General features: G+C 35.5%; 2 protein-coding genes across 17 annotated transcripts in view; both read right to left on the bottom strand.

Moving 5' to 3' along the window:
- Positions 1-21,114, bottom strand: part of LOC105463752 (macrophage scavenger receptor 1) — a 764,939-nt gene that overhangs the window by 367,822 nt on the left and 376,003 nt on the right. The window lies entirely within an intron of this gene.
- Positions 1-21,114, bottom strand: part of LOC112423489 (cytochrome c oxidase subunit 7C, mitochondrial-like) — a 31,427-nt gene extending 10,313 nt beyond the window's left edge. Inside the window, exon 1 of the mRNA XM_071068595.1 lies at positions 1-21,114. This exon is cut by the window's left edge and continues 10,313 nt beyond it. The gene's annotated coding sequence lies outside the window, so the exon portion shown is untranslated.

The raw sequence follows: 21,114 nt of genomic DNA, 5'->3' as shown, positions 1-21,114 counted from the left end.
TTATTAGTTTGAACAGTTTTTTAATAGAGTCGTTAGGGTTTTCTATATATAAGATCATGTACTCTGTAAACAGAAACAATTTTACTTCTTTCCCAGTTTGGATGCCTTTTTTTTTTCTTGCCTAACTAATGTTGTGAACACTTCCAGTACTATGTTAAATAGAATTGAGGAGAGAGGGCATCCATGCCTTGTTCCTAATCTTAGAGAAAAGTTTTCAGTTTTTACCATCGATTTAACAACTAGGCTTTTCATATATGTTTTTTATTATGTTGAGCTACTTTGCTTCTATTTGTATTTTTCAGAGTTTTTATTTATAAAAAGGTGTTTACTTTTATCACATGCTTTTACTGTGCCTGCTGAAGTAATTTTTTTCATCAATTAATATATCACATGAATTGATTTTTAGATTAACCAGCCTTTTATTCCAGGAATAAATCTGACTTGGTCATAGTGTATGGTCCTTGTAATGTGTTGCTTTGCTTGTATTTTGTTGAGGATTTTTTGCATCTATATTCATCAATAATATTGGCCTGTAGTTCTCTTGTGGCATCTTTGTCTGGCTGTCTTATCTGGGTTATGCTCCCTTCATAAAATTAATTTAAAAGTGTTTCTTCCTCTTCAATAGTTTTGGAAGAGTTTAAGAATGATTGATGTTAGATCAGAAGTCACCCATGAAGCCACCAAGTCCTGCGCTTTTTCTTTTGGGGAGATTCTGATTACTGATATCTCTACATAGCTCTGTTCAGACTCTGTAGTTCTTCATAATTCAGTCTTGGTATGTTTTATGTTTCTAGGAATTTATCAATTTCTTCCAGGTTCAGTTTGTTTGTGTATAATTGTTCATTGTAGTTTCTTATGATTTTTCTTATTTCTGTGGCATAGCTGTCATTTCTCCTCTTTCATTTACAATTTTATTTATTTGAGAAATGGGTCCTTGCTATGTTGACCAGGCTGGTCTTGAACTTCTGGCTTCAAGCAATCCTCCTGCCTCAGCCTTTCAAAGTGTGAGGATTACAGGCGTGAATTTCATTTTATTTATTTGAATTTGTCTTTTTTCCTATATTTGTGCAGCTAAACATTTGTCAATTTTGTTTATCTTTCATAAATCAAGGAAGCTTTGGGGAAAGGAAATCACATGGGGTATTCTTAATGAATCTACTAAGGTCTCTTTATTTCTGAATTAAATTCTAGATAGTCTAATCTATATTAAACTCTAAATCCAGCTCTTACTCCCCACTTTCAGCTTTCAGCATGATGATCTAGTAACTTCTTTCCCCTTGTCTTTGTTCTTACTAACAGCTCATATTCCTCTCGTTTGCTTTACTCATGATTCTGCAATTTGGTTTTTGTTGGCATGTTAAATTTATTAACTTTTTCAACAAGGATTGCTGGAGGACCTACTATATGGCAGGCCCTACAATCATCATTAGGAATATATCTAGTAAAACAGTCCTAATCTCTATGGTACTTTTAATATAGTAGGGGTGGGAAAGATTAATGAGATAATCATATGTTTGAGTATATGGTTACAGGTTGCAGTGAGTGGTATCAATGGAAACATACAAGTGTTGAATGAGGGAGACCTCAGACTTAATCAGGACGACAGGGAAAGCTCTCCTGGAAGAACAATATTGGGCTACTGTCTGAAGGATTAATGGAGTGAGCTAGGCAATTGTAGTGATGCAGAGAAGCAGAGGACTGAAAGAAGAGAGAAATGCAGATATAAAGGCTCTAAGTTAGATATAAAGCTTAGCATGGTCAACAACTGAGAGAGTACAGGTATAACTCAGTGCATGGAGCAAAGAGGAAATTGGTAGGATTTGCAACTGGGGATACTACTGGGGCAGATTCATGTATCGCGTTACAAGTGATATTAAAGATCATGGTCTTCTTTGAGCAGTGAGAAGCCACTGAAGGGGAATTACTCTGATCTGATCTGAATCTTCAAAATATCACGTCGGCTTCAACGAAGAGAGAAGCACGAAAGGGGTAAAAGAAAAATTGGGGAAAGATTTATTTTGTCCAAATGAAAGATAATAGTTTGAACTAGAATGGTATAGCTGAAAGGATAAGTTGAATACTGGAGAGAGAGTTAGAATGAAATAAATTGTACTCAGGAATAGATTATGGATGAAGGAGTGAAAGAAGGAGGTCATATGATGGGTGCTGCTGACAGTAATAGTTAGAGCAGATATCTCAGGTTTGATTGCTTCTAATGAAGTAGACACTATGCGGACTACTGAGTATCTGACCACCAGATCTTAGCTTCAGAGAGCATTGTAATTCTTAGTCCTCTGCTTGAGGTTGGAAGGAGAATAGATGTACTTTTTACTTCACCCATTTTACTAACTTCATACATTACACTTCCTCATGTTAAATGGTTGGACATAGCTCTGGGTCCAATCAGGAAAGGGATAGCAAATGAGTCTGTAATTATAGCACGTGAGTGTAAATCCTGTGATGGGCCACCCAAAGAGGGAGATGTTGACTCCGTTTGGGAGGTCCAGGGAGGCTTACTGGAGGAGGTGGCATGCTGAGTATGCAGGAAGATCAGTGGGAATTTGTTACATATTTGTGCAAATCATTTCTCCAATCAGATGATAAGCATGCTTTGGGGAGAATCATGATATATACATGTCTCCGCTACATCCTAGCCCTGTTGTGAGCTCACCATAAATGCTTCATAATAATTATTTATTGGAAAATAGAAGTAAAGTTTCTTGGGAAAAATACCTCAGATTTTTCAAACTAAACATACCACTGAAACTTCCTTTTTAGACTATGAGTTTTGTATACATTACTCCACAGCTTGATCAGTATGGGTAACTGAAATTCTTTAACTTTTCAAATGGAAGATGAAAGTGAAAATTTTAAGTTGATAATTGTGCAAATTATAACTGTTAGCTCACTTACTTGAGGAAGCAAACTAGATTGTATAGGCCTAAATGAATATTCACATGTGTTCTCTTTCATTGGCAGGGAAATGCCTTTTTTTAAACTCACAGAAGAGACTTTCAATTTAGACTTCATTTCATATTAATTTCCTCTGTTTCCTTCCCTGTAGTTTTTACTTTGTTCTATTCAGTGTGACAAATTTATGCTTAGACTGTATTTTTAAAAATTGAAGATCTGCTTAACTTTTAAGATTTTTATAGTATAGATATTATGGACCTTATGGAAGAGTTTGAGAAGTGACTAGATTGCCAGATGTAAAAATCTAAACTGTGTCTCAGTGTTGAAATGTCTAATAGTCTGTGACAAAATCCACACAGTGTATTTTGAATGTGTTTTTACTGTTTGAATTTGCCAAGTAATATGTATGCATGGCACGAGGATATTATAACTTAAATAACTAGAGGGGTGGACCCAAGAATTCAAATCTGGATCTTTAAACATGGGTCTGCACCTCTAAGGACTACATGTTGGCTGGACTGCTGACTTGCTGCTTACAGTTTCTGCTAGGAGCTTATATAATCTATGCATTTTTGCTCCCTGTTTGCATCTAGTAATCATCTTTAATCAGCTTACTTCCCTGTAGGGGAGGATTTACTTCTGTTTCTGTCTTGCTGTTTGCAACTTAAATTGTTTTGCCTTAAGTTTCTTGTAACTCTTCTATCATTTAACCTTAAAGGCATTATTTAACATACAGCAATGGTGATTTAAAAAAAATCAAACTATCTCATATGTCAAGGTCAAAAAGTACTATTAAAAAACAACAAAAATGCTTCTCTGACATTTTCTCATAGTGGGTATACTATCAGTTTCTCTATATGGGATAGCATAGATCCACTTCAATAAATGTAAGCTGATTTTTCCTATTAAAAATATACTGAATTTTTAATGTTTGAACATAGCTCTCAAGAAACATTTCCCTTGGAATTGAGGAAACAGCAATCAGAGCAACAGCAGCAATGAATGAAGGAAGAACCAGTGCCCAGACCATGCTAGAAAACCAAACAGATGGCTCTCAGCAAATAAGCCAAAACATGCCCTGTAATTTATATTTTATGTGTGGGCAGGGACCATTTCAGGCACATTTACCTTTGCATCCTGAGTGCCTGGCACAGAGTAAGTGCTTATATTTATATTTATGTGGAATTAACTAGTAGACAACTCTACAGTAACTTCATTTACTTATTTAGTACATTCATGGTCTTCATGAATAAGAAATAATACCATTGGCAATAGTAGTTACTGATTTTGGGGATGTTGCTGAATGACTATTTGAAATGCTTCTGTATGGTTGGTTGATGCAATTTACTATACATGACAGAATATCATTTTCTAGAACTAGAAATTTTCTGTTGCAGATTACAATGTCATTATTGAATAATCTACAATTATCCAACACAGATCATTTCGATACCTCTCATTGCTTTTTTTTGGGGGGGGAGGAAATAAAATAAATTTCTTTATGACTTGTAATAAAATAAATTTTTTTAAGCCCAAATAACTGAAACTGGGGGACACACATCATTTGTTGATGCATTATCTTCAATTGCTAAAAAAAAATTGCAAAGTCAAATCTACATTGAACCATATAGAAAAGTGAAGTAGGACCCTTATAAGGTACCCTCATAAAAGTAATACGGACATGACATAAATACGATCAAATCAATCCTGGAAAACAGAAGTCAACTGTAAAATCAAACTTATGTTTAAATTTGTAAGATAAAAGACAAAACCTCATGTCCTGATTTCTTCAACAGAATTCTTTAATAATCAAAATATAGGCAATGTTTTGTATGACAATCTGCCAGCTTTTGGTTGTCACAAAAATAAGTTAATATACATAAACTCAGTTACTCTTTCCTTCAGCTTCTCTCTTGAGAATAATGCTTAGATCTACAAGAGGAACCACAGAAGAGTGTTTGTGATAATGAAAGGATGATGAACCATATTAAATTCTGGAATTATTAAAAGCAGAAGAGCAAGATTTTCAAATAAATGAGATACCCTAAATGAAACTCAATCATCTGTTTTCATTTAGCAGAATAACAATAAGTGAACACATAACGAGATAGAAAATTATGATTTATACATACATTTACATATCACATTCCAAAGCATTTCCAGATAGGAAAAATTTGTACCACCTTATGATGGTTAATTTTATGTGTCAACTTGACTGGGTCATGGGTTGTATATTTGATAAGACATTATTCTAGGTGTTTCCATGAGGGAGTTTTTGGATGAGATTAACATTTATTTATTTATTAATTTGAGACAGGGTCTTGTTCTGTCACCCAGTCTAGAGTGTAGTGGTGTGATCTCAGCTCACTGAAGTATCAACCTCTAGGACTTAAGTGATCCTCCCACCTCAGCCTCCCAAGTAGCTGGGACTATAGGGATAAGCCACCCACGCCTGGCTAATTGTTTTTAATTTTTATTTTCACTACAGATGGGGTCTCAATATGTTGCCCACGCTGATCTGAAACTCCTAGGCTCAAGCGATCCTCCTGCCTCAGCCTAAGTGCTGGGATTACAAGTATGAGCCACCGTGCCCTGCCGAGTTTAACATTTAAATCAACAGACTGAGTAAAGCAGAGTACCCTTCATAATGTGAGTGGGCCTCATTCAAGGAGCTGAAGACCACAGTAGAGCAAAAGGCTGACTCTCCTCCAAACAAGAGGGAGATCCTCTTGCCCTAAAATGGTCGAAACTGGGGCATCAGCTCTTCTTGGTTCTACAGCAGCTTCCAGTCCTAGGATTCAAACTTGGTATTGGCTCTGCAGATTTTGGACTTGCGAGTCTCAGTAATTGCTTCAGTCAACTCCGTAAAATCCGTCTCTCTCCTATTGATTCTATTTTTCTGGAGAGCCCTGACAAATACACACCATGTAACCATATTCTTCCATGCAGTTGAGCCCTCACAGCTACCTGTAATACTCTATGTCCTCCTAGTCAGTAACTTCAGCCATTCTTCACAACTATTGTATTTCTCCTTAACAATTCTTAAGCGTTCTACTCCATCTCTTTACTTTCAGCAGCCTCCTATCATGTAGGTAACACAAATGCTATGTGATAAGAAACCACTAAACTTTAAAATCCCCAAACCTCCACACTCCTCTATGATTTCCTCATTTCTTTCTGTTCAAATAAAGAAAGTAACTTGTCTCTTGCCCAAGGATAATCCAACCAGTTGTGCTCTGTGTCCAGTTCCTTCTTCCATGTTTAGATACTTGCTGGGTTTATCATTTTTTTCTTTCTCCTCTTTTTTTGTAATTTCTTTTTATATATCACAACCTTTTACGAAATCTAAGTATGTTCACTTCTCTCCTATCACTAAAATAAACAAAAAACACAAAAAGCCCTCTTCTTTAGCAGCACCTTCTGCTCTGCTCACTATTTCTCCCCTGCTGATAGCCATGTTTTTTAGGTCATTATTTGCAATTGTACTACTCTGGCCCTCTTTATCTGAATGCCAAACTAAATGTTTAAGGTACCAAGGCAGGAATTTAAAAAAATTACAAAAATAAAAGATAAAAACTTGAGACGGAGTAGGGCTCCCTCTTAGCTTCTTCTTGGCTGCTGAAACATGGCAATTTTTTGAAAATCTTGAGTCCCTTCGAGGGAAATTACAGGCACCTAGCTGGCCTTGAAAAGTAAATGCCCATTAATCAACAAGCAGATAAAGAAAATGTGGTATATATGTACCATAGAATACTACTCAGCCATAAAAAGGAATGAATTAATGGCATTCATAGCAACCTGGATGGAGGTGGAGAGCATTATTCCAACTGAAGTAACTCAAGAATGGAAAACCAAACATCGTATGTTCTCACTCACAAATGGAATCTAAGCTATGAGGACACGAAGGGATAAAATGATACAATGAACTTTGGGGACTCAAAGGGTGGGAGGGAGGAGAGGGTAAAAGACTACACATTGGGTAATGTGTAGTCCCGTGATGGGTGCAACAGAATCTCAGATTTCATCACTGAAGAACTTATTCATGTAACCAGATACCACATGTTCCCCCAAAACCTATTGAAATTTCAAACAAATAAGCAACCTAATACACAAGAAGACAATAACAGTCTCCAGCAAGCCAGAGTTGCAAAGTATTTTGGTGGTGGCACTATTATTCTTTATGGTCCTAGGGCCACCAAAATTCCTCAACCAGACTTTCTATGCCTCATTCTTTCTAGAACCCACTGTACTCTGGGTTGTGTCCCCCCAGTTCTGCTGAAATGGCTCTTACTAATATCTTTAATAGATACTTATGTCAGTATCATACTTAATTTCTTATTATTATTTTCCTTGAAACATTTTCTTTCATTGGCTTCTCTGATGCTTCAGTGTTCCATCTTTGGAGCTGCTGGTGTTTTCCATTTTGTTCTTAGGCGTTTCTCCTCTCATGGAATAATCTCAGCCCATGTGATCTGATTCCCGCTACTCCAACTTCAAGTCCTTTTATTTACTGATGGCTCCCAAAATGAACACTTCAGCATCTCTCTGTGTCTTAAACTGCAGCCTGTATGTCTCTCTTAAACAGCAGATTTATACACCCAACTATTATATTTCTCCTTCAGGATATTTCAACGGAAATTCAAACTCATCTTCTAGAGAAATGGCTTTCTATGCTAATCTTAATCTCTACTCTGGCTCCCATGTTCTCTACCTCAGCAAATGGCACTGATGTCTTCACTGAGGCTCATGACTGGATCCTCAGCACAGGACTTAACCTCTCCTACCCTATACCATAAAACAAATACACCATCAGTTCCTATAGATTCTACAATCCCAAAATCTCTAGAATCCTACCAGTTTCACCTGGTAGCTCGGCTACTGCCTTTTAAATGAGTTTGAGCTTCTTGTCTTCTTTTTTCTCCTTTCTAAACCTTTATGATGCAACTTGAAACAAAAATTAAATGTAAGTTACAATCTTTAGCATAAGAATTTCAGTGGAGTAAATTCAGTGGCATAAATTCTTATGCTCTTTAGTGGCTCCTGTGGCCTTCAGGATAATGTGTAAGCTCCTTTATGTGTCTTAGAACATCCAGCTTGATGTGACTTGTTTTTACTGCTTCAGTATCTCCTCTCGTCTCCTTTGTAACCACAGAATGTTGATAGTGTTTCCATTCTTCACATATGCAGTTACTCTTGTATTTGAGGGCTTTTGTCACATAGTTTTGTTTTCTTTTTGTTTTCTCATTCAACTAAACCTTGTTTTAGATCTCAGCTTAGACATTTACCTCATATGAAAAGCTTCTCCTAACCTCTAAATAGGGGTTAGGAACTCATATCACATGCTGCTTCAGATAGTTATTTTCTCCAAACCACAATTTTTCCATTTGTAAAATAAATAGGATTATATCACCTACTCTACAGGGTTGTCGTAAACATTAAAGGAGAAAATGAAGTGTTAGCAGAGTGCCATAGCTCAGAGTAAATAAATTAATTAAATCTCAGTAAATATTAGCTCTGATGATGATCTTTATGTTTATTATGACGATTACTAAGAAATATTCTTTTATGCATTCTTATCCACTATTCACAAAAACACTCAAGTTCCTTGTGCATAACTGAAAGCAAATTTCTGATCTACTTGAAACTGTCTTCAAAAAAAAGGAAAAGCACAAAATAGGTATGTCAATTCTTAAATCTCATTACCATCAAACCAAACATCTTCCCAAAGAAAATTATTATGGGCTCATGATTTTTTTTTCTTTTTTGTGATAGAAAACGAACAGATAACCTCTACTGTCTAAAATAGTACAGGGTTTCTTGTTAGCTTTCAGAAGGATATTTTATCTTGGATAGATCTTATTGCTGCTTACATTTCATCCTGAAATTAAAAGGACACGTTTAGCTGCTCCAGAATCTAGACACAGATGTGCCTGATTCTGCCAGCCAATCTTTCTCCCCTGTATGCCGTATTGCTTCTGTAGGGAGCAGCTTCTGGGTAGGGGGAAGGAGTGGCTGGAAGCAATGTATGAGATATTTACTACAAATTTTCACACAACAGGGTTCTGTAAATTGTATCTTTAAGATTAGGAGACGATGTATTTCTCAATAATAGTTTAAAGCACAGCTCCCACTCATTTTCTATAATTGCAAAACCCAAGGAACCCTGAAAAACAACAAGTATTCTCCTAGGTTTGGTGTCAAAGCTCAATTGAATACAAAACTGACCTGAACTGACAATAGGACATTTATAACTCCTTTTAATCCCATTTAGTCTGTGACTATTGATTCATGTTACTACAAAAATCTTTGAGGGAAGACAGGGACCCTCTCATATTGTTTTATATTGTTTTATACTCAGAAAAGGAAAGAGAAGCAAAACTAAAGACAGGTAGCCCGGCACCTAGGAACCAGATGCGAAACCAGGCCTGGGCCTGCCTGATCTAAGCCTGGTAGTTAAAATTTGACCCCTGACCTAGATTCCAGACATTTTATGGAAAGACACTGTGAAACCTCCCATCTTTCTGTTTCACTCTGACCACCGATGCTGGCAGCCCCTGTCATTTACCCTCTGGCTTGCTCAATGGATCACGACCCTCTCACGTGGACCCCCTTAGAGTTGTGAGCCCTTAAAAGGGACAGAAGTTGAGCACCTGACCAGCTAGGATTTTAAGACTCTAGCCTGCCGATGCTCCCAGCTGATTAAAGCCACTCCCTTCACTATCTCAGTATCTGAGGGGTTTTGTCTGTGGCTCATTCTGCTATATCTTAATAGGTTTCAATCCAGAGTGCTACCCTGACTTTTCCGGACTTTTACATGAAATACTCAAATTCTGAACCATATCCGGCCCCAAGGATTTAGAATAACATTGTGGATGTGTCATTTTTTTCACATCCTGACTGTCATGGCAGATATATAATAGGTAATACTTGTAGGTTTCAACTTCTAAAGAAACAGCCCACCCTAGCTTAAGTAAAAGAGGGGATTCATGGAAGGATACTACAATTGCATGTAGAAATATAAATGCACAATTCTGGTGATTCTTGCTTAATATCCATCAGGAAGGTTTGGCAGTCAGGGAAAATTGTTGGCTACCTTCTCTCAGATTCCACCGCACGAAGAAAACAAGGCGTTCAGCAGCTCCAAGTTCTGATACTTAGATCGGAAACAACAGAGGTCTTTCTTTCTAAGTTTGGTCATGGAATAGGACCAGGCTTCCAGTATACGCCCAACTTTGGGTAGAGTGGCAGAGTTTGTCAATGGCAAACTCCAACTTAACCTCACGGATAGATGTGGAGGTGGAACGACCACCGCCACTCCACCAAGGAAATTTTAGCTAGTAGATGAAAACTCGGATGTCCTCCGAAACATGATGGACCATAGAAAAGAAAAACATGCATAGTATTCATCAACCACTCTGGTAAAACTAGGAACAGAGAAACGTTTTTTTGTTGTTGTTTGTTTTTTACGTATCGAGATTTAAAGTTCTTACATTATAACTCAACATACCATTACATCTTATGGAAAACCAACCTACCGAATCCTATTTTTTTAATACTTCAAATCAGAATGGTCAGGTCTTTTATTGCATAATTGACTCATACTTTACTCTTTTTAAAAATATTTCTCCACATCCACTGATAGATGAATATGCCATCTGTAATGTTAAAGGTTTCTCTGAAAAACAAATCATTCTCTGATGCACACTAATACGGTATTTCATCAATTAATACTTTTACTGGCTTTGAAATATTTCAAGCCTATGCCTAGCTAATGAATTTAATACAACTAAATTTGGATATTGGTGCTTCAATGGTATTGATGAATATATTTCCATTGTAAAAAGATGAAGGGAAGTAATTCAAAAAACAAATGTAGGCATTCGAATTACATTTTGATCGTAATTATTTCTGCTCTCTGTGAGCTAAAGGAAACCTAACCCAAGCATTTTATTTGTTAATAAGCATTTTATTTGTTAATAAGTTATTTGTTAATTTGTTAAAACTGCTTGTTAATAATAAGCATTTTATTTCCATATCAGTAGACTGCAGGAATATTTAATGCAATCACTTAGGAACAATGAAACAGTAATAATCACACACAAAAAAATAGAAATCTGGGAAGATCCTAAGATTTCTTTACTTCATGTTTTCTGCAATGATTCCATTCCATACTGGTCTGCTGAGCTTTCACAACACCTTCCGTCCAATTGTTCAATTCACCCTTCATTATATGCAATCTGATATTATCATTGAGTCTAATATTGAATGCATATTATGCTTTCCATTCAACTTCAAAACTCATTTAGGTAAACACATTATACTTCATTTATATTATCTCCTCAGTGCCTATTATGAAATGCACACTAGGCATTAAACAAAACTTGAAAATTGAATTGTTAAACCTTGTGAGTTTAACAGAGTTAACAGAGAATCATTGGCTAATAAGTTTCAGGAGACCTAGGGTTAATTCGTTTAACAATTTATACCTGAGATTTTTGTCATCTATGATAAGCTACCAAATTTCCAAAATATTTCACTCATCTATATTCCAATAACATATCTATTAAATCAAGTAGACAAAGTGTTTACCTAGAAGCAATATAAATGTCTTTTCTAGAATTAAGTTGACCCACTATCAAACATCATAGCAAGTTTACAGTATTATTACCAATTTATATGTGTGATATAAATACACCATAATATTTTCTTCTTTAATGTGGACTAGGGTGATGTTTTCTGAAATAATTGTTTCCTCCACTATATTCTTTTGCTCCTGTCAAGAATGTAGATGTAAATCACATTTCTGATTATGTTTCTTTCTCATTTACTAACTTTTAGAATAGTCCAATGCAAACTGAAGAACTCAAATTTCTTGGCAGAAAAGATTCTTTTCATCTTGTCTATCTTTGTCATGTTCTCTGACTAGTCTATTGTACCTATAATAGCAATATCAAAATTTTACTCTTCTCCAAGTATTCTAATTATTTTTTTCACCGGAGAATTCCTTTTTAAATATTTTTCTCATCTACCAACCTGTGCTCAAATATTAAGTTTTAACATCTGCAAATTTCCTCTAACTCACTTGCAATAAAAATAAGAAAAACTTAAAACTGTTGAAAAGTCCATTTAGCAATAACCCTTTTTAAGCAAAAGATAACCATCCACCCAAATGTCATTCTTTGAAGATGTACCAGCCCCTTGCACATTAGTTCTCAGATCTGTTCTCTGTTTTTCCCTGCATATTTTAGGGAAACTTGATCACTGAGTTCTGGCTAAAGTTAGCTACTGAGAAACTGGCAGGACCCTAAAGACTGGGACGCAGACACAGAGTTAATCCACCTCTTCCATTTATACTTAGAGCTGCTTTTCTGGAAGCAGCTTTATCTCCCCATGACCCCAACTCACCCTGGGCAGCCCGTTTATCTGCGGTTCTGGTCACTGCCATGCACCTATCTTGGAGATTCAGTAACCTCACCCCCATCTGACAACCCCAGCTCTGGGTTGGGGTACCACCACTTCTATCTTCTCACCCTCCAGTCATAGAGCTAGCATCAGCTAAATGATGTTGTTAATCTAGGAATTACCTTAATAGTCCCTGCTTGCCTTCAGCAAGTACCTATGCAACTAGTCCCCAGAATTCAAGTCCTTCTTTTGGACTATGTGGAATGAGCTCTGTTTTTTTGGACCAGACCCTGACTCAGACACATTATCAATTGGTACATAAAAAGGCAATTTTTAAACTGTGATCATATACTTTATGCTATTTAAATAATATTAAATTGAATTTGTTTAAATTTAATAAAACAAAATCAAGTAGAAATGAAAATCTCAGTAAAACTCTGCTGAAAATCAAATATTTGTATCTTTATCATAAGAGATATTATTCTCTTAGAATACCCTTGTGAAGATAGGAATGAATTGCAATTAAGACAAGAAACTTCAGGGGTTTTTTAACCATATGTTTTATTTCTTGATTTATTTTTGGGTCTCACTCTGTCATCAAGGCTGGAGTACAGCGGCATGATCATAGCTCACTATAACCTCAAACTCCTGGGTCAGGCAATCTTCCCATCTCAGCCTCCTGAGTAACTGGGAATACAGGCATGCACCACAATACCTGGCTAATTCTTTAAACTTTTTATAGAGATGTGATCTGTATTGCTCAGGCTAATTACAAACCCCTAGGCTCAAGCCATGCTCCCACATTGGCCTGTCAAAGCGCTAAGATTATAGGAATGAGCCACCGTGCCCAGCCTTACTATGTGTTTTAATTGTAGATATTACCTGATCCATAGACAAAAACCTTGGCTCTCTTATAGGCTCACTTCTATTCCAGTCACCTTCCATTTCAATAACCTCCTTTTTCTTTTGTAAATTTGTCAGTAATTTAACACGGCAAAAATCGTAACTTTTTTATTCTCTCCTGCCACCAGTTTAACATCCTTTCTTATAGTAATTCTAGATTTAAGTGGAGTCACTGATAATTGCCATCAGTTTAACAGGGTTTCTTATAGCAATTCTATAGTTAACTGGAGTCACAGATAATACTACTCCCATACCAAGGCACCATTCCTGAGCTCTTTATAAGGTTGCATTGCATTATATGTTGAATTGTTATGATGAGGATTGCTATCAGTTAAATTGGAATATGCAGTTTGCTTCTGTTTTTCTTACCAGTGGTTAACAGGTGACATATTGCATAAGTTCTTTCATATTTGAGAAGGCATGACTATTGTTCTGTCCATGAAATACTTGGTCCTATAGTTCGGGTATTTTTTCCCGACAAATCTCATGTTCAAAGGTAACCCACAACAACATTGGAGGTAGGACCTGGTGGCAAGTGTTTGAGGACAGATCTCTCAAGACTTGGTGCTGTCCTTGTGATAGTGAGTGAGTTCTTGTAAAATGTGATTGTTTAAAAGTGTGTGGCACCTCCCTGGTATTGCTCCTCCTCTCACCAGATGAGACATCATCTGCTCCTCCTTCACCTTCTGCCATGAGTAAAAGCTACCTGAGGCCTCACTAGAAGCTGAGCAGATGCCAGAACAATGCTTGTACAGCCCATAGAACCATGAGTCAATTGAATTCATTTTCTTTATAATTACCTAACTTCAGGTGTTTCTTTATAGCAATGTAAGAACTGTCCAGCACACTCGTCTTATGATACTCTCTAGTAACATTTCTACAAAATGTTACAGAATTTCATCTATTGTCTTCTGACATTGGATGTTGCTATGAAAAAACTATTATCAGGCTAATGCTTTTCTTTTGCAGTTTAAGTTCTCTCTGAATGGAACTCTACACATGTATTTGCATATATATGGCACACACATGCACCCACACAGACACACACACACACCTGTTGTGCTCTTTTGTTCTGCAGTTCTGCTCTCCTTAGTCCAGACAAATTGTCTTTTGTTTTATCTGTATTTCATTGACTGAATTATTTAAATCACAGACATTATTTATTCTATGCCGAATTTTCTTGAAAAACTCTTATGTTGCAGGAAGTCAGGGACCCTGAACAGAGGGATCAGCTGAAGCCACAACAGAAGAACATAAATTGTGAAGATTTCATGGAGATGTATTAGTTCCCCAAATTACTACTTTCATAATTTATTACACCTGTCTTTACTGCAATCTCTGAACATAAATTGTGAAGATTTCATGGACATTTATCACTTCCCCAGTCAATACTCATAATTTCCTATGCCTGTCTTTAATCTCTTAATCCCATCATCTTTGTAAGCTGAGGATGTATGTTGTCTCAGGACCCTGTGATCATTGCACTATCTACACTAATTGTTGGTAAGCATGTGTGTTTGAACAATATGAAATCTGGGCACCTTGAAAAGAACAGGATAACAGCGATTTTCAGGGAACAAGGGAGATAACCATAAGGTCTAACTATCTGCAGAGCCGGGCAGAACAGAGTCATATTCCTCTTCTTACAGAAAGTGAATAGGAGAAATATCGCTGACTTCTTTTTCTCAGCAAGGAACAGCCCTGGGAATAGAATGCAATCACAGGGGGAGGTCTCTAAAATGGCCACTCTGGGAGTGTCTGTCTTATGCAGTTGAAGATACGGGTTGAAATACGCCCTGGTCTCCTGCAGTGCCCTCAGGCTTGCTAGGATTAGGAAATTCCAGCCTGGCGAATTCTAGTCAGACCAGTTGTCTGCTCTCGAACCCTGTTTCCTGTTAAGATGTTTATCAATGACAATGTGTGCCCAGTGGGATGTGGACCTTCATCAGTAATTCTAGTTTTGCCCTGGCCTTGTGATCTTGCTCTGCCTCCCTGCCCTTGTGATCTTTTATTGCTCTCTGAAGCATATGATCTCTGTGACCCACTCCCTATTCGAAACCTCCTCCCCTTTTGAAATCCCTAATAAAAACTTGCTGGTTTTGTGGTTCGGGGGCATCACAGAACCTGCCGACATGTGATGTCACCCCCAGAGGCCCACCTGTAAAATTTCTCTTGTACCCTTTCTCTTTCTCAGACCAGCCAACCCTTACGGAATATAGAAAAGAACCTACATTGAAATATTGGGGGCTGGTTCCCTGATACCCTTATATTGGTTGGAATTATCTAATACTTTAATTTTTACCATTTTAGTATTTCAAGCATTTTTCTGTACCTAAAGCTCACTTTTTCATTCTAACTCATTTCTTGCTGTTTCTAATCTATTAGTTTTGAAAAGCTATTTTAAATATTCCCTGATGTTGGTGATAGCCTCACATTTCATTTTAAAATTTTATAATTTGTATTTGAGCTCTTTTTTCATTCTATTCAAGTTTCTTAAACTTGTTATATAGGTCAGAATATTTATCAGGCATTTGCTTTAGTTCCCTGCATTCTTCCCTGCTCAGTTTTTCATTGTCTTTTCTATTCCATGTTCTTTCTCTTTACTGTCATTATGTTTTATGTTTTCTATTTTGGGGTATTACTGACAATTATTGGGACTTTTCAGACTTCCTACTTTTGAGATATAGGGACAGGGTTAGGACTGTTGTCACTCTACTACAGAATACTTTCATGGTTCTCAGCTAGCTAGTGTGTGTATGTGTATGTGTGTATATGTTTATTAATATCACTATTTTATGTTACTGTTTTAATTGTTGGCATGCTATTTTTATTGTTTGTCAGGGTTTAGGTATTGGAATGGGAATTTCTGTATGATAGCTTTATAATGCCCTCACTGCCTGGAATTCTCACTTCTATAATTTTTAATGTGGATATTTTTCCATTTTGCTACAAATTTATCAAGACTTGAACAATTTGTAATTCACAATTGTAGGCCATAACCCCTGGTATTTAAATGGTATGTAATAGACTATCAATACATGGTTGATGTATAAAATGAATGAATACATAAACATAGTATGTAGCCTCTAGAAAAGTAGAAAAGCTGAAACTGAAGTTCAGCTAACAACCTTCATGCACGAGTGACAGTAAATCAATCAGAAACTTGAAATCTCTCTCTATATAGTTGGATTAAATGAATATTCTCTTGCAGTTTTACAGAGTGGTGAGAAGAAACTATATCCCTCATATATATGTTTAATTATTATCATAATGGTTACATGGAGTAATTCAATCTTAAGTCTTCCTTGTTTAAAATAAAATGTAAATTCCCTTGGGCAAAATAAAATTCTAGCTTCATTTTGTGTGAGATAATAATATCATTTTTTAACATTCAGTTTTGCTGACAAAAGGAAGATAATATCCAAGCAACTAAATATGTGATGTGGGCTAAATATTGCTAGTATTCAGTGAAAATGTTACAATATAAAAAGATGTATTTTCTTCTTTTGCTTCGTAATATTACTATCAATATTTCCCATTTATATACTTTAACCACATCTAATCATTGTTATTGAAGTCTGCCACAATTCAAGTTCCTAGAACATACCATCTACATCGTGAATTAATGTTTTTTATTTCTTAACCTATTTCCCATTTGCTCCAAGAATACTCTTGTCTCTAATCCTAATGTAACATCATATACATTTCTGTTATATTAAGGTTAGAGAAAAGTTCTGTTTAGAAATAACTCCAAGAACTTTTTATACTTTGTTTTCACATTGAAAATCAGTCAGATTTGCTTCAGTCTCAAGGAACATGTTTATGTAAAATTAAATCAGCACTGGCAGCAAGCTGCATTTTTTTTTCTAAATGGGAAATGTGTTAAAATTCTCAAAACATAATTCAAAGCTGTATTTTGAGGGTTAGCACTTAGCATAATAAATGGTAATATTTCAAAATATGCTATATTTTATATAACCATCATTACTGTTGTCATAATTTAATTGTCCCCATTACATCAGGATAAAATCCAAATGACTTAGCTTTCTTTGAAGGACTCCCAAGATTTGTACATTCCTATATCTCAAATATGAATCTGATAATATCCTCTGGCAGTCCCATTCATCGTGAGTTGCTTTCCGTTTGCTATGTAAGCTATGTGTCTCTCACTTCTGGGCCCTTGAATGTGTTGTGGTTTTACTTTGAATATATTCTTTTTCTGTCTTCATGCAAGAGGAAGACAAGAAAGAAGAAAAATTTTTCCCATATAGCAAACTTTCCTTACCCTCTCCCCATAGCAAAGTTCTCCATATAAAATATGAATAAGAATAGATATCACAATGGATGAGAGAGAACTTCTATTCCTAGAAGTAGAGCAGAAAAATACTCTGACAGACTCTTCTATAGAAAAAAAAAATCTAAAAATGCCAGATAAAAGATAGAAAAAGAGTAATTTAAAATAAAACTCTAGAACGTGGTCACTTCATAAAATCAGCAGACATTTGAAATTTCATTCTGAATATGGAAGAAAACCAACACAATTTTACAGGTGAGCTTTATCAAACATTAAAGGAAATTTAATTTTAAACAAACAGTACCGGGTATACAATGAAAGAACATTCTCCTGAGTCATTTTACAAGACTAGTAAATTTAGTTTGATATCCATATTTAACGAAGACTGTACAAAAAATGGAAATGTCAGGTCAGTCACCCTCACAAACAGATGCAAACATCCTAAACCAAGTATTAGCAAACAGATTCAGGTATGCATAAATCATGAGTAAATCTATCTTCAAAATGAAGAACTGATTTTAACGTTAGAAAAAATAAAGTTAATCTCATTTAAAAGTTTGGAAAGAGCCTTTGATCATCTTGAAGATTAAGGAAAGCACTCCTTTATGAAAAAAGAAAATTTTAACTATAAATAGAATTAAACTTCTGTAAACTCATAAGTCTCCAGCAAACAGAATACTTAGGAAAAAAGAAGCTAGCATGTCACTATCAGGGACAATACAAGGTTGTCTCCTATAACCAATTTTATTTTACACTGTACTAAACATTCTATCTAGCGCAGTAAGGTGAGAAAAATAAGTACAGGTTTGCAATAACTGGAAAAGAAGGAACAACTGGTTTTTATTATTTTCATATTATGATTATGGAAAAAATACAAAATGAAATCTCCCAATACATTTTTATAACATCAGGTCTCTATATATGAAATTAGTATATAAAAATAATTTGCAATTTATTCAGTAGCAATAAAATCTATGCAAGTACTTAACAGGGAAATCACAAGAAAACCTTTGTATGGATCATTCCCAGCTGATTAAATTATAAAACACCATACTATAGTTGTGACGTTCAGTAGACATTCTGATTTCTACTTCTTTGCTTCAATTTTTGGCTTATAATTGATGTAACGAATGAAATTCACTTATGATTCTACTTCTCCACCGTGAATTCTACTCAACGCCACTATTTCAATGTCTGTTTTGCCTACACAAGTTTTCTGCCTAAAACATTGTTTTTATTTTCTTAACAAGTTTCTACTTTTGAGATCAAATTTTCTTCAAAACACCTTGGCTTTAGGGGCAGAGACAAAAAGGAGTTCTTAGAGTATTTCATTATTGAAACTGAACCTACCAGATCCCATTATTTAAGCTGCAGTTTCAGCTGTATAGCAAATGATGTGGACTGTAATTTATTTCAGTACTAGCTTCTTCACATCTTCAACAATGTATTTGTTGATAAAATGCTAGTATGTCAGCATATAGCTTCTTACATTATTATTTTAACAGAAAGAATATGTTTCCCAAAATGGCGTTCTGTTTCTTGGTTATCTAGCAAGAAATCTCAAAAGGGTATTTTAGTATTTATCATTACGTTTAGTTAAATTTTGTAAAGTACTAATTGAGCATTAAATGACTTTAAATATTACTTAAAAGTCATCTGAATACTTACTTCATATTTCACTTGCTAATACCTCAAAGCATCATGTAAAGCTGAGTTTATATTAATCAGGTAGATGTAAATAAATATTTCAAGTAGTCGTTATTTTCAAGTTTTTTATTTTGAGTACTTAACGGGTCATTTTTTTTTTTTACCTCTTAGTTTGATTTATTCAGAGCTCACACTCTATGGAGGTGAAATGAGAACTCCACTATTTTACCTTGATCCTTTGCTTGCTTTTAAAAGATTAGCATTTTCTTTAATCTGTTTATTGTTTTGAGCAATCCTTGTGAATCTTTTATTCATTTTCTGTGAGTTAGTTGTCTTCCAACTGCTCAGTAACAGTGGTAGGACAAAGAAACAACCACTGGATTAGTCCCAGTAATGGAACTAGGTAACATGTTAGCCTGACTGGGTGCATGCAGGTGTAACTCACAGTTGCAATCCAGCATTGGTTGTATTTGGAATTAAAAATTCAAACAAAAACATTTCTCTGTGAATATTTCTCTATGATTGTCATGTATTGTGACAATCCCCAGATGGTAGGGATAATCTTGACGGGCAAAGTAGAGTTGGATTGTATGATTCCTGCAACAATCATTTGGCTTGTCTAGGTAAACATTTTAAAATTAAATGAATAAACAAATGAGTAAAGATAATAAATATATACACAATGGAATACTATTCAGCCATAAGAAATGAAATTATGTCATTTGCAGCAACATGGATGGAACTGGAGATCATTATGTTAAAGTGAAATAAGCCAGACCCATAAAGAAAGACAAATATTGGATGTTCTCACTCTTTACGTGGGAGCTAGAAGAGATCATCTCATGGAGGCAGAGTAGAATGACAGACATCAGACGCTAGGAAGCCTGTGTGGGTGAGTGGGAGGGGAGGGAAGAGAGGTTGGTTAATAGGTAAAAACATAGAATTAGATAAAAGGAGTAAGTTTTAATGTTCAATATCAAAGTAGGGTGACTGGTTAACAAAAATGTATTATATATTTCAAAGTAGCTAGAAAAGAAGATTTGGAATGTTTCCAACAGATGGAAATGATAAACACTCAAAGAGAAAGATATACTGAATACCCTGCTTTGATCATTACACATTGTATGTTTGTAGCAAAATAACACATATACCCCATATTTATGTACAAATATTATGTATCAATTAAAAAGTTTAAATAAAAATATATAAATTGCTTCCATAGAGCCTAATAGGCATATACTTTCCAAATCTATATTATAGGCCTACTTTTCTAATGAGTTGTAAGAAGGCATCTCTTTGTGAGACCAGATTTCCTGATCGACACTTGTTTAGGTACATTATCCTCTTAATATCCAAGTTTGTGTTCTGCTGAATAACAAGTAATCTTGGAATATAGCACCAATTTTTATTTCCTTCAATACTGGGGGAAGGGATGACAACCAAAAAATATTATTGCTGTGTAGCATTCTTCCATATCCTGAACACTCTGACTTGCAAACTTTTCAAGTACAGTTGTACATGACTAGGAAATGTTTTAGAAATTGCCATTTATTATTTAACAAATATTCATTAGCTGTAAATACAATTTACCACAAATTACTATATGGTTCAGGACAAAAATGTAAGATTGGAAGTCATGTTGGGCAGAGTTTGGAATTAAGGCTTCACCACCTCCACCTGTGAGCAGGTATTTTATGTCTTCCAGCTTGCTCCTTCATCTGGAAAATATTTCTCAGTGTCTGACTCTCAGTAGACAGTAGACAGTCACTAAATAAACCTTTCCTTTTTTTTTTTTTTTTCTTTTAAAAACTCTTTAGCCAGGAGTGGTGGCTCACACCTGTAATCCCAGCACTTTGGGAGGCAGAGGCAGAGGGATCACGAGGTCAAGAGATCGAGACCATTCCTGGCCAACATGGTGAAACCCCATCTCTATTAAAAATATAAAACTTAGCTGG

The sequence above is a fragment of the Macaca nemestrina genome, chromosome 8 (assembly GCF_043159975.1).
Source record: "Macaca nemestrina isolate mMacNem1 chromosome 8, mMacNem.hap1, whole genome shotgun sequence".
In the NCBI taxonomy this organism is placed as follows: domain Eukaryota; kingdom Metazoa; phylum Chordata; class Mammalia; order Primates; family Cercopithecidae; genus Macaca; species Macaca nemestrina.
Note: the sequence above shows the minus strand (reverse complement) of the source record. Positions and strands in the feature narration are given on the sequence as shown.